This window comes from Akebia trifoliata, chromosome 1, assembly GCF_017979445.1.
Source record: "Akebia trifoliata isolate Shusen 1 chromosome 1, ASM1797944v1, whole genome shotgun sequence".
In the NCBI taxonomy this organism is placed as follows: domain Eukaryota; kingdom Viridiplantae; phylum Streptophyta; class Magnoliopsida; order Ranunculales; family Lardizabalaceae; genus Akebia; species Akebia trifoliata.
This window is the reverse complement of record NC_141375.1, coordinates 377685-389221: the sequence shown is the minus strand read 5'-3', so window position 1 is coordinate 389221 and position 11537 is coordinate 377685. Positions and strand designations below refer to the sequence as shown.

Genomic DNA, 11537 nt, shown 5'->3' with positions numbered 1-11537 from the left:
CCATTCGTTCTTCTTCTCCGACTCAGATTTGCATCTTCTTCGTTTCACTCTTCGATCTGCCAACCATTCGTTCTTCTTCTCCGACTCAGATCTTCGTCTTCCGATCGCCTCCCCGATCTGCGTCATCTTCTTCGTTTCACTCTTCGATCTGCCAACCATTCCAGCTACTCGCGACGACTATATATAGATCTTCGAATCACCCAAAAACGAAGATGAAATGAGGTCAGATCGATTCAAATAGATCTGTTTTTTTTTACTTCGTCTGCTAACGACAACAACCATCTTCCTTCCTCTTCGTTTGCGACGGCGCCGACGAAGGTTGAGGCTTCGTCCTCATCTCTCTCTCTAACTCGTTGATCTTTCTCTCCAAAGAAACCCTAAGGTAAACCCTTAATTAAATTTTTTTTTATCACCCTAATTTTTTTTTTCATTTCTTTTTCTTTTTTATGTATGGATTATGACGAATCATCGAATAATTTTGACGAATCATCGAATAATTTTGTTTCGAAAGCTGCTTTGTTTCACTGATAAAATGGAGTAATTTTTTGCCTACATTTTGTGCAAAGTTATGATCTGTGGTAATCCTTCATCAAGTGATTTTGCAAAGGAATTTATAAAGTTCTCTCTTATAAATTTGTTTACGTCTTAAGAAAAAAGTATTTCAAGTTGATTTACAACGGCAATGCAGACCCATAACTAAGAAATGCCTGTGTTACATGCCATTGTAGCAGTGGATTCTAGGATCAAGTCTCTGTTCAATGGTTAATGAATTCAGTCTGCTTCAATTTATTGCTGACCTCAGTTCTCTGAATTGAACTTGGTATGTTGTAGCCAAGTGATGTTTTCTTGAATTCAATCTGCTTCAATTTTCTTGTTGAATCTCAGTTTCATCCATTTTGAAATGCAGGTGATGCATTAGACATTGTAGATAAAGATGTTGAGTATTCTGGATGCATCTTAATGTGGTTATGGACAGGACTTGGGTAATAATATTGGTATTTGTAATACATGTTCTATTATAATTTGTTGTGATTGAGCTTTGTTTCAAACCAGTCAAATTGGTTGAAGCATGCTTATACAACTATTATAACTTGGTCCTCACTCATGCATGCCAAATGTGCACATAATAATCTTCATTTTTTTCAGAGGATACATGGCACCAGAATACGCTATGAGAGGTTACCTTACCGACAAAGCAGACTTCACCATTCAAAGAGTTGTTGCCTTGGAAATTGTTAGTGGGAGGAGCAATACAAGTCCTAAGTCGAAAGAAGACGTCATCTTGCCAGAGTTCTAGTTTGGAATCAATTGAAGTTCCAGTCTGTTTATTATAGTGGTATGTCTGATCTTTATTATTGACTTGATACTGTTTCCAAGAAATTAATTGCTGTGGTTCTTACGAGTTGTTAAAATTAATGTCAAACCAGTGCATAAGTTTTTTTTTTCCAAGACTTGAGTAGTAGACTTAGGATGAAGTCAGTTCAACATTTTTCCAACTATGTTATGAAATGCTAATGACCCAAGTAGATGGTGTAGAGTGCACTTCTTATTCTATTAACTTGTGGATTGGCAGGATGGACCATCACCGTTTTCTCAAGAGCTAAATGAAGAAGATACTGAAACTTTGCAGCTGATGGGAATTTACAAACTTTAGATATTACAGATTCTGGAATAAATGTAGCAGAGGAAGGATAATGAATCCAATTGGAAGGTGATCAAGTTAACGTGCAATCCGATTGGAAGGTGATCAAGTTAAATGTAGCAGAGCATGTTCGCAATTTGCTGGTCAAGTTAACGTGCAATCCGATTGGAAGGTGATCGAGACTCATTCAAATATTGGAGAATGGAAGCATAGACACAATCAACACCACAACCACCATACCAATTCTCATCGCCATTTTCTTTCACCTTCAAGCTTTACTCATCAAAAAGGAACTGTGACTAATACTTTATAATCTTCATTTACTAAATGTATTAAGATTGCTTTAGCAACTTTTCATTCTCTTATTTGTTCAATTGTTTTTAATCTGCATTCTGCACCACACTGATTTGGTCAAAATTTCAATAGGCCGTGTGAACTTGATCTGCACTGTACATTCAAGGATTTTAGACAGTTGAGATGTTGCCTGACCTCCATGCTATGGAGTATGACAAGTTAGTTGGTAATAGTGGTATGATGATGAATTGATAAATATGAATAAAAAATTTCAATCATGGAGGGATCAAATTTGTATTCAACTAAGAAACATATTACATGAATCAGAGTTTAAGGCTTTAAAAAATGAACATGTAAGAAGGGAAAAAAAATACTTCAAACCCCTACAGGTGCACCATGCCAATGCTTGTTGTATACTTGTAAAAACCACGTGGAAACACCCCACCCACACCCACCTCCAGTAAATATCAATCGAATAACCACCTGAATGATCTTAACCATCCAATCCACTACATTCTTTTGGACAAACAGAAAATGAACAATGTGAAGAGATGATTGTGTTATCATGTGAAGAACTATTTCGTGATGGGGCAAAAAACAGCATATGCTTCTCTTCTTAAATTGAGGAGAACCAGGAATTGTAGTTCAATCTGATTTTCTAAGAACATACACAAATGAAATAAGGTACCAAGGATTAATTTAAGTTATAGAGAACAGTTCACAATGGCAACATAAGCAACCACTTTCCTTATTTTATAGATTCAAAACAAACTATAGGAATGCAAAAGAAAAAAAAAAAAAAAAAGAATGACCAACATAAGGGTTGCTAATGGCAGCAACAATATCTCTTATCCCATTTACATAACCAAGTTAACAGACCAGCCTTTCATAAGAGATACTATCTTCTAGTATGCAGCTTCAAACCATCAATTTCAAAATCCTGGGCTTCTTTTCTCGAAAACCAAGGTAGGATTTTCGTTCTCCAAAACAAGAAGATATGATTTTAAAGTTGGAGCGGAACTTTTCTTGCTCCTCGCCTGATGGCTCGAAGCTCATTATCATATTTCCAATCATTTTGAGAGTGAACTGCATCATCCAAAATGACACTTGAGGTTCAAACTCACCATCCCATCTTTTCCTGTCTAACAAAATCTTGCTTGCTTCTCTTCCAGTCATGAACACTGTATATCACCCCAACCCACCTCACCGATGACAATGGGCATCTGACCATATCCCATTTTGTTGAGAGCAGCAACTAATGTGTCCAAATTCCCATCAAATGCATTGTAGTAGACATTTTGGCCATCTGTAACAGAATGAGATGTCCCGTCAAAAAATGCGTAGTCTTGTGGGAAATCTGAGTACCCATATATGCATGTACACTTAATTAAGAGACCTATATTCTACACCTAGATAGACATTATGCAAGATGCAATCTAGAAAGGAAATACATAGAGATTTGAGAATCAAGATAAAGTGCTGAAGAAAATAGGAATCTATAAAGCCTACCCCATCTGCCAACTTCTGAAGGCTCCTTAAGAACTTCGCCAGATGCATCTGCCTGGCAGACAGCTTACCCCTTCCAGAAAAATCTGTTCTGTGTGGAATAGGTGTTGGCTGTACATTCTTAAAATGCGCATTTGAGGCAATTGTTGCATCCTTATGTGTTGTTTTTTAGGAACACTTTTGATCCTCAAGCAGCAACGTCAGAATATTAACTGGAACATATAACAAATATGAGTAAGACTATTAACAAATATTCTGATCTCTCATATGTACTACAAATATTATCTACATAATCACGTCAATTTACTTAACTAGTGACAAATGACCAAGCAAAAAATGGTACTTAACAAGGGAAAGTTATGTTCCTAGTAAGATTTGGCAAGCATTGTAAGTGAAAAAAATATATACAAGCATGGCTATCTGGTTGGTACAGTAAAGTTGTGAAGCATTCTGAACATGATGCAAAATTTAAAGCTTCATTTGGAAGATTATATAACATTATGAAATATGTTATTGAAGTAAAACGAAAGTAAGAAACTCATTAATCATATCACAGTGCACAATGAGACAGATTATCTATCATGTAAAACCATCTGAAAATACCAACCCCATACCTCCAAAGTGATGACACCGCGAAAATGTCTTTCCTCTTGCTTTTTGGTGTATCCAAGCTGCAAGATGAGGTTTCGTCATAATGGATAACATGCAAATAAATAAGGCAGCAGTACTAGTATTAATTTCAGCAAGAATTCATATGGCCATAATGTAAATGCAGTTTGGGTTAGCTGTGATATTATATCACCAACCTTGCCATTTTTCTCATTTAAAACAAACCATCTCCTGCTCCAGCCATTAGTTTTTTCCCTTTTTTCAACAGATAACCTGCAAATACAGATCCAATGTTAATGGAAAGGAAGTGAATGAAGGATTACCACAGATCATAACTTTGCACAAAATGTAGGCAAAAAATTACTCCATTTTATCAGTGAAACAAAGCAGCTTTCGAAATAAAATTATTCGATGATTCGTCATAATCCATACATAAAAAAGAAAAAGAAATGAAAAAAAAAAATTAGGGTGATAAAAAAAAATTTAATTAAGGGTTTACCTTAGGGTTTCTTTGGAGAGAAAGATCAACGAGTTAGAGAGAGAGATGAGGACGAAGCCTCAACCTTCGTCGGCGCCGTCGCAAACGAAGAGGAAGGAAGATGGTTGTTGTCGTTAGCAGACGAAGTAAAAAAAAAACAGATCTATTTGAATCGATCTGACCTCATTGCATCTTCGTTTTTGGGTGATTCGAAGATCTATATATAGTCGTCGCGAGTAGCTGGAATGGTTGGCAGATCGAAGAGTGAAACGAAGAAGATGACGCAGATCGGGGAGGCGATCGGAAGACGAAGATCTGAGTCGGAGAAGAAGAACGAATGGTTGGCAGATCGAAGAGTGAAACGAAGAAGACGCAGATCTGAGTCGGAGAAGAAGAACGAAGAAGAGTTCGATCTGTTTTGTTAAGAGAGGGATTTGGGTTTTTTTTGTTTACGGGGAGGTAATTGCAAATAACGAAAAGTCGTTATTTTCAAATCGTTTTCAAATAAACAGACGATCTGGACCGCTGATCTGCGCCAAATCCGACGGCTAAGTCGATTTGTCGCGATGTGAGTTGATTTGGTTGTCGTGCGAACGCGACCCTTTAATCAATTAAGGGAATCTTGTCTTCCGTTGGAGTTTAAAACACTTACGGCGAATGTGCGTGAAATCCAATAAAATAAAAATGTGCCACTTAAACACCTGATGTTGAGTCATTTTTCTCATAGTCCTCACTGACTTGTCAATCACGCGAAGTTACTTAAAAATAGAAATACCATTCAATGCAAGTGACTACATGTGATTTGGTGGATCCCAAATTTCAATTATCTCATTTTTAATGAGAAATCGTGTGAAAGATGAGGTTATTTTAGTCAATTCAATTATCTTATTTTAAATGAGAAACAGTGTGGGAAGTGGTGGTTGATGTGGTGCTGACACGTGTAACAGTGTGGTAAGTTAGGTTACATATAAGACAACATTTAAAAAAAAAAAGTCGTGCTGGGATGACTAGTATTTACTGTGATTCTCACAATTCTGACGTGAAGATGCATAGATAATCGTAAATGTTTTTTACTTGTATCACGAGGAAATAATCTATGGTTACGTGCACATCCCACGTCAGATTTATGAGAATCGCAATAAATACTTTTTGTCATTTCAACATTTTTCAAAAAAATAATAAAAAATTAAATTTTCGTTTCCATAGATAGAAGTACAATAATGCAAGAATCTTTTAGGTTTGATTGCAACTCTTCATTAACTGCCAACGTCTCGTAATCTCATTGGATTGTTCATTAACTGCCAACGTCTCGTAATCTCATTGGATTGTTGTTTCTTATCCTACAGAAACTCTCTCTCAATATTTGAATGACATCCCCTACTTACACAACTACCCTTCTTATTTACAAAATTACCCTTACTTTATTTGACGTCAATGGTGAATTCACGTGGGGAGACGACTAAGAGTAGAAAAAAAATTTATGAGGACAACTAAGTGTGCAAAAGATATTTTGTAATTTATGAGGACAACTAAGTGGATTCTTTTGTCCACTCATGAATTATTAATCTCTAGACTTTGAAAACTCTTGTGAAGATAAATCTGTTTTTGCTTTATGTGACACACATTGGATCCATGAGAAAAAACCACTCAAATATCTTCTCTACAATATTTTACTTTTGTCACTCCATCAAGTATCTTTCCACCCTCTTTTGCTCCATCTTCATCGAGACTAATTAAGATACAAAATGAATCATAAAATCCATAGCCAACCCAAAATCAGACTATATTGGATCCAATAAGCCTAAAAAGGTTTGGTTGGGTCTGGATAATTACCTAGTCCAAATCAACCTATTTGAATGTCCTCTAGTCCAATCTCAAGGCTTGCCCTTTTGGATCTGATTGTGGGTAGTCATCTTAAAGATCTTATAAGAATTGGGTCTCCATCGGGCAATTAAGAGGTTCCAACAAGTAGATTTGTTTAAATTCATAACTTACTTATATAACAACATTATTAGTCTAATCAAATATTAATCGAGAGGAATTTTGATGTAAATGTACTTTAAATAAAATTTAAAATATAGAAATAATGTGGAGTCTTTTTTTTTACATAGTCATCCAATCTTATTCTTCATTTCTTCTCAAAAAGTTTGATATGCTTGAAAATTTCATTGATTGTATCAACAAGCAAGGAATTAAAAATTGATTTTTTTTTCTCATTAAAAGATAATCATCTAATTTATTGGGTACTTCACATTCTTTCTCATTCAAAAAACTTTTCTATCTTATAAATGGGTCCCCATTGTCTACTCTATGGGTATAGGGTATTTGTAGGGTTGGATCTGATGCTAAGGGCCTCACAACCAAAACCATGATAAAAATAAGAACCAATGCTTTATTGGATTCTGGTTCTAGGTTTATGTCAAATTTAACGATAAAAAGTGATGAGTTTGGTAGGAAAAATATTAATCTTGACAATAAATAAAAAGTGGTGAGCTCACTAGTAATTAGGGACCATTAATAATTTTTTTTTTATACTAAATGAACTATTCAGAAACTATCAAAAACTTAGGCACTATTCATAAAGAAATCCCTTGACCAAGGTCCTTTAAGTAATTTTTCCTAAACTGAAAGTAGTTTCAGTAAAATAAACAAGTGTCAAGAAATTTATCCGTGTATTAGATGAGACATGTTCCATACATTGTACTTCAAATATAAAACACCACCTACTCTAGACGAAACTTTGGAACTTTTGGATCTCGGCAAGTCATCCCCCATGATACAACTACTGACTTTTACACCTCATAAAAATGTTGAAGGGGTTTAACTACAAGGGTACTGTTATAGGCACCCCAATTATTACCAAGGGCACTCTACACGATAGCCAAATTGTTTTATCTTATAAGGGTTAAACGTTTCGGAATGGACTGATTTTTGGTGATGATGATTTCTATGATGAGGGGATCATTCTCACAAAAAATTAGCTCATTCCAAAACTTCTAACCTTATTAAAATAAGTTGAAGAATCATAAATCATCCTTTTTTAAAAAAAAAAAAAACTAGTTTTGATGGGATTAGAAGTTTTGGAATGGGTTGATTTTTGGCGATAGAGATTATCCTCAACAAAAATCAACTCATTTCGAAAATTTCAACTCATATAAGACAACATTTGACTATGGTGTGGGGGTGCCTTTTGTAATAATTGGGGTGCCTTTAACACTACCCTAACTACAATGGTAAGAGAAAAAGAATGGTAATAAAGATGACAAAGGGATATAATTAATGACAACATGAACAAGGAAAACTTAATGTCACACAAATGCACATGTCGTGACCCACAAGGGTAGACCTATGTTGGGCCGAGTGGGGGCTATAGCCCCCACTGAACTTTTCAATTTTTTTTATTATAGAGTTGGAGTGAGTCGTTTTTTTGCTCACGGACTCAGTGTCAAAAATAAAGGGTAGTTTTGTAACTAATAAGGGTGATTTTATAAATTAGGAATGCATTCAACACAAGTGGGTACATGCCCAGATTTTTGTGAGCTTTGTGAGCAAAACATTTTTCAACTTAAGTTAGTACATTTATTTTATTGGGTAATTATAAAAGCACCCCACGAATTAATAAGGGCAACCTATACCATAGCCGAATTGTTTTGTCTTATATAGGTAAAAAGTTTCAGAATGAGCTGATTTTTTGTGAGGATGATCTCTATGATGAGGAGATCATTCTCACAAAAAATCAGCCCATGCTGATTTTAGGTATATTTTTTCTTTTATTTATTTATTTGATTGGAAAGCTGTAGATTGATTGTATAGTTGTGGTTTAAGAATTGGGGACATTTCTGACATGAAATTCATATTGTAATAGGTACTAGAGGGTTATTTTTGTAATTTAAAATTCTCTTTGATGAGGGTTATTTTGTAATTTTAGAATGTAATCTTTGATCAAAGGCATTTTCATAAATTGGAGTGCATATTATTGTAACAACTATTGAGTGTATGTTTGTAATTTTATTCATTTCTTAGAAATTAATAATGGATATTTTAGTAATTTTGAGTTGTATAAGTTGAAGTCCAATAATTTTGCAAATGATATGTGGTAGTTTTTGTGTTGCAAATTATTTACTGAAATTTCTTAAGAATTTTGGTCATCTATGCAAATTTTTTGCAACACAAATCATTTGCATTTTGTGACTAATTAAGCACCAATAAAATTGATTTCAAAAAATTATTTGCATTTGCAAATGACGTGAAAAATTAAATTAAGAAAATTTAAAATAATAATACCTGCCAATGGACGGTGACAACATTGTTGACATATGCTGAGTTCTCATAGGCTATCTTCGAAGACATCATGCACATAGCAAATGCATTTATGTCATTAATATTCTCAATCTTGGGACTTTGAAGCTGGTTTTGTACAAATCGGTCCGCCCGTCTAAGTGCCCTATGATGGATCCGAAATCTGCAGATTCCCGGTCTGGGTACACTAGTGATCCTTCGTAAACATCACAAACAAATCAAGTAAGAAAGAATTCTTTTCCCAAAAAATTTCGTAATTGAAGAAGATTTTAAAATATTTATGTACCAAATAAATTTAATCCTACTATAAAAACTTTTGTAGTGAATTTTCCTTTATACTATTTGATTTATCAAAAGTTTTTAACCAAATATTATAAAATTAGAAGGATATAATGGTAAATTTATCATAAATATTTTTACACTTTAGGGATAATTACATAAATATTTTTAAACAGTATCCATTTATAAAATTTGACAAAATGTTTTATTTGATTTTATATTTTTCATTTTTCCTACATTGGTTAGAAGTTCTAGAATGGGTTGATTTTTTGTGAGGATGATCTCTATGGTGAGAAGATCAGCCTCATAAAAATACAACATATTCTAAAACTTTTAATCCCATCAAAATTGGTGTAAAGCTTGAAGAAACATGGATCATTCGTCAAGTATTACGATTAACTTGTAAACAACTTTTGATGGGGTTAGTAATTTCAAAATGGGTTAATTTTTTGTTTGTTTGTGAGGATGATCTCCTCACCATAGATATCATTCTCACCAAAAAAATCAGCCGAACTTGTAGTCCATATTGAACAATGGTTGTCAAAGGAGATACTCAACATATATACGTAGGGTTATCACCTAATCGTATCATAGAGTCGTGTTGGAGTGACCTAGTGGGGACACCTTGACGTGGTGGCACATGCATGCCCATAGATGTGCCTTATTCATATTTCGGAGAAAACATATCTACAAGCATGTGCGTGCCACCACATCAAGATGTCCCCCGTGTGTCTCCCATTGAGATCACTCCAACATTAATTTAACATATATATATATGCATTTCAGGATTGGGAGATAACTATTTGTTACAAGAAAGAGGGACTTAGATAATCGCTTTAAGGCATGTGGTGATCTAAATGTCCTCATTATTGAGTTAATATTCTTATGGACTAGACATAAAAGAAAAGAGGTTGCAAAAATTTGGTAGAAGAGGCTTTGAGAAAATTAGAGTTCTCTGAATTATATGAAGCCAATAAATAAATAATGAATCCATGGATATTTAAACAAGAATCTCTAGGAAAAAACAAAATATTTGATGGAAGAAGAAGAGATATTTTGTTTTATACGTCTTAGAGTGCTCACGGATCTTCGATTAGATCTCGATGAAAATCCGATTATTTGGCACTGAAGTTTCTTATCTCAATGGAAATCAAGAAAATTTGTAGTTAGTAAACGAAACCTTAAAAAATAATCAACTGTTCAAATGTATAGTTTCATTTTTGAAAAAGTCAGTCAATAGTTATATTAATATTAGGCTAAGTTATCAAAATATGCATTGAAAATTGATTAATTCCCAAAACGGTGCACTATTCAAATTAATTTTGAAAACGAGAAATTATCATTTTTGGAAATAAGTTTTTATTTACCATATTAGTAAGAATTAAAATGAATAGTGTTTTGATTATTTTTTATACCCAAAATACTCTTTTTTTTTTAACACTTTCCTTATTAACATTGTAAGATTGTAAGCCTTACTAAGGGATGTTTTGCTCAAATAGATTATCACATTAGCAATTCGACACCACGACCCTTTAAATATTATCGTTTTTTTTTTTTTTCAAAATACAATTTCTTTTGAGTTTGATCCAAGCTTTTGAAAATGGATGGCTAGCAAACAAAATTTAAATACTAGTGATGAAAAATAATTTTTTTTCAAATGTCATAGAATTTTATCCTCTACAACCTTGAAGCATCAGATCATGTTTTTGGATGCCACAAGGTGGTCCAAAAAAGAACCTTCTTTGTTTCCTTCTTATCCATCTATTGTGGTCGCCATTAAAGAACTATTGGGGTTACCTTTTAGCATCTAAAAACATGATCCGATGATTTAAGGTCATAGAGGACAAAATTTTATGAACTTAAATTTTTTTCTTCCAAAAAAGTGATTTTCCCTATTGAATTTTAATTTTAAGTTTGGAGCACGCTAGCCATCATTTTCAAAAGCTTGGATCAAAGTCAAAAGAATACATATGGGTGGCGTTCGGCAGCCAATGTTAGGGAGCAAACATTGGTAACAAAAATTTGTCTTATATGAGTTAAAATTTTTGGATTGAGCTGATTTTTTTTTAGGATGATCTCCTCATTCTCATAAAAAATCAGCCAAATTTGAAACTTCTAACTCATATATGTTGTCTTCCTAACATTGGCTGCCAAGCTTGACCACACACACACACACACAAGAGAAGAAAACCCCCAGGAGAAGGGTTGAAACCCCACTCATCTTTCTGGGGGAAAAAAAAAAAAACCACTCACACCTCAGATCTTGGCACATAATACCTTATATTAGAAGAGAGAGCTCTTTTTTTTTCCCTCTTCATATATAAATTGAGAGATCTATATGGTAAGATTTAAGGAATGAAAGTGGGGAGCGTGGGTTGTTGAATCTTGCACAACGAATAATAAATTATTGATATTCGAAAATATAAAATA

General features: G+C 34.0%; 3 long non-coding RNA genes across 3 annotated transcripts; 2 read left to right on the top strand and 1 right to left on the bottom strand.

Moving 5' to 3' along the window:
* Positions 1-1595, top strand: LOC147410222 (uncharacterized). Its single transcript, XR_015175812.1, has 3 exons — positions 1-382; positions 1147-1336; positions 1574-1595. It is a non-coding gene; the product is annotated as an uncharacterized LOC147410222 (long non-coding RNA).
* Positions 1589-2744, top strand: LOC147410221 (uncharacterized). The gene is made up of 2 exons (XR_015175814.1): positions 1589-1711; positions 1744-2744. It is a non-coding gene; the product is annotated as an uncharacterized LOC147410221 (long non-coding RNA).
* On the bottom strand, positions 2661-5087 carry LOC147410220 (uncharacterized). Its single transcript, XR_015175810.1, has 5 exons — positions 4551-5087; positions 4249-4324; positions 4057-4113; positions 3446-3654; positions 2661-3242 (listed from the first exon to the last, which is right to left on the bottom strand). It is a non-coding gene; the product is annotated as an uncharacterized LOC147410220 (long non-coding RNA).
* Between the last annotated feature and the right edge of the window lie 6450 nt (positions 5088-11537).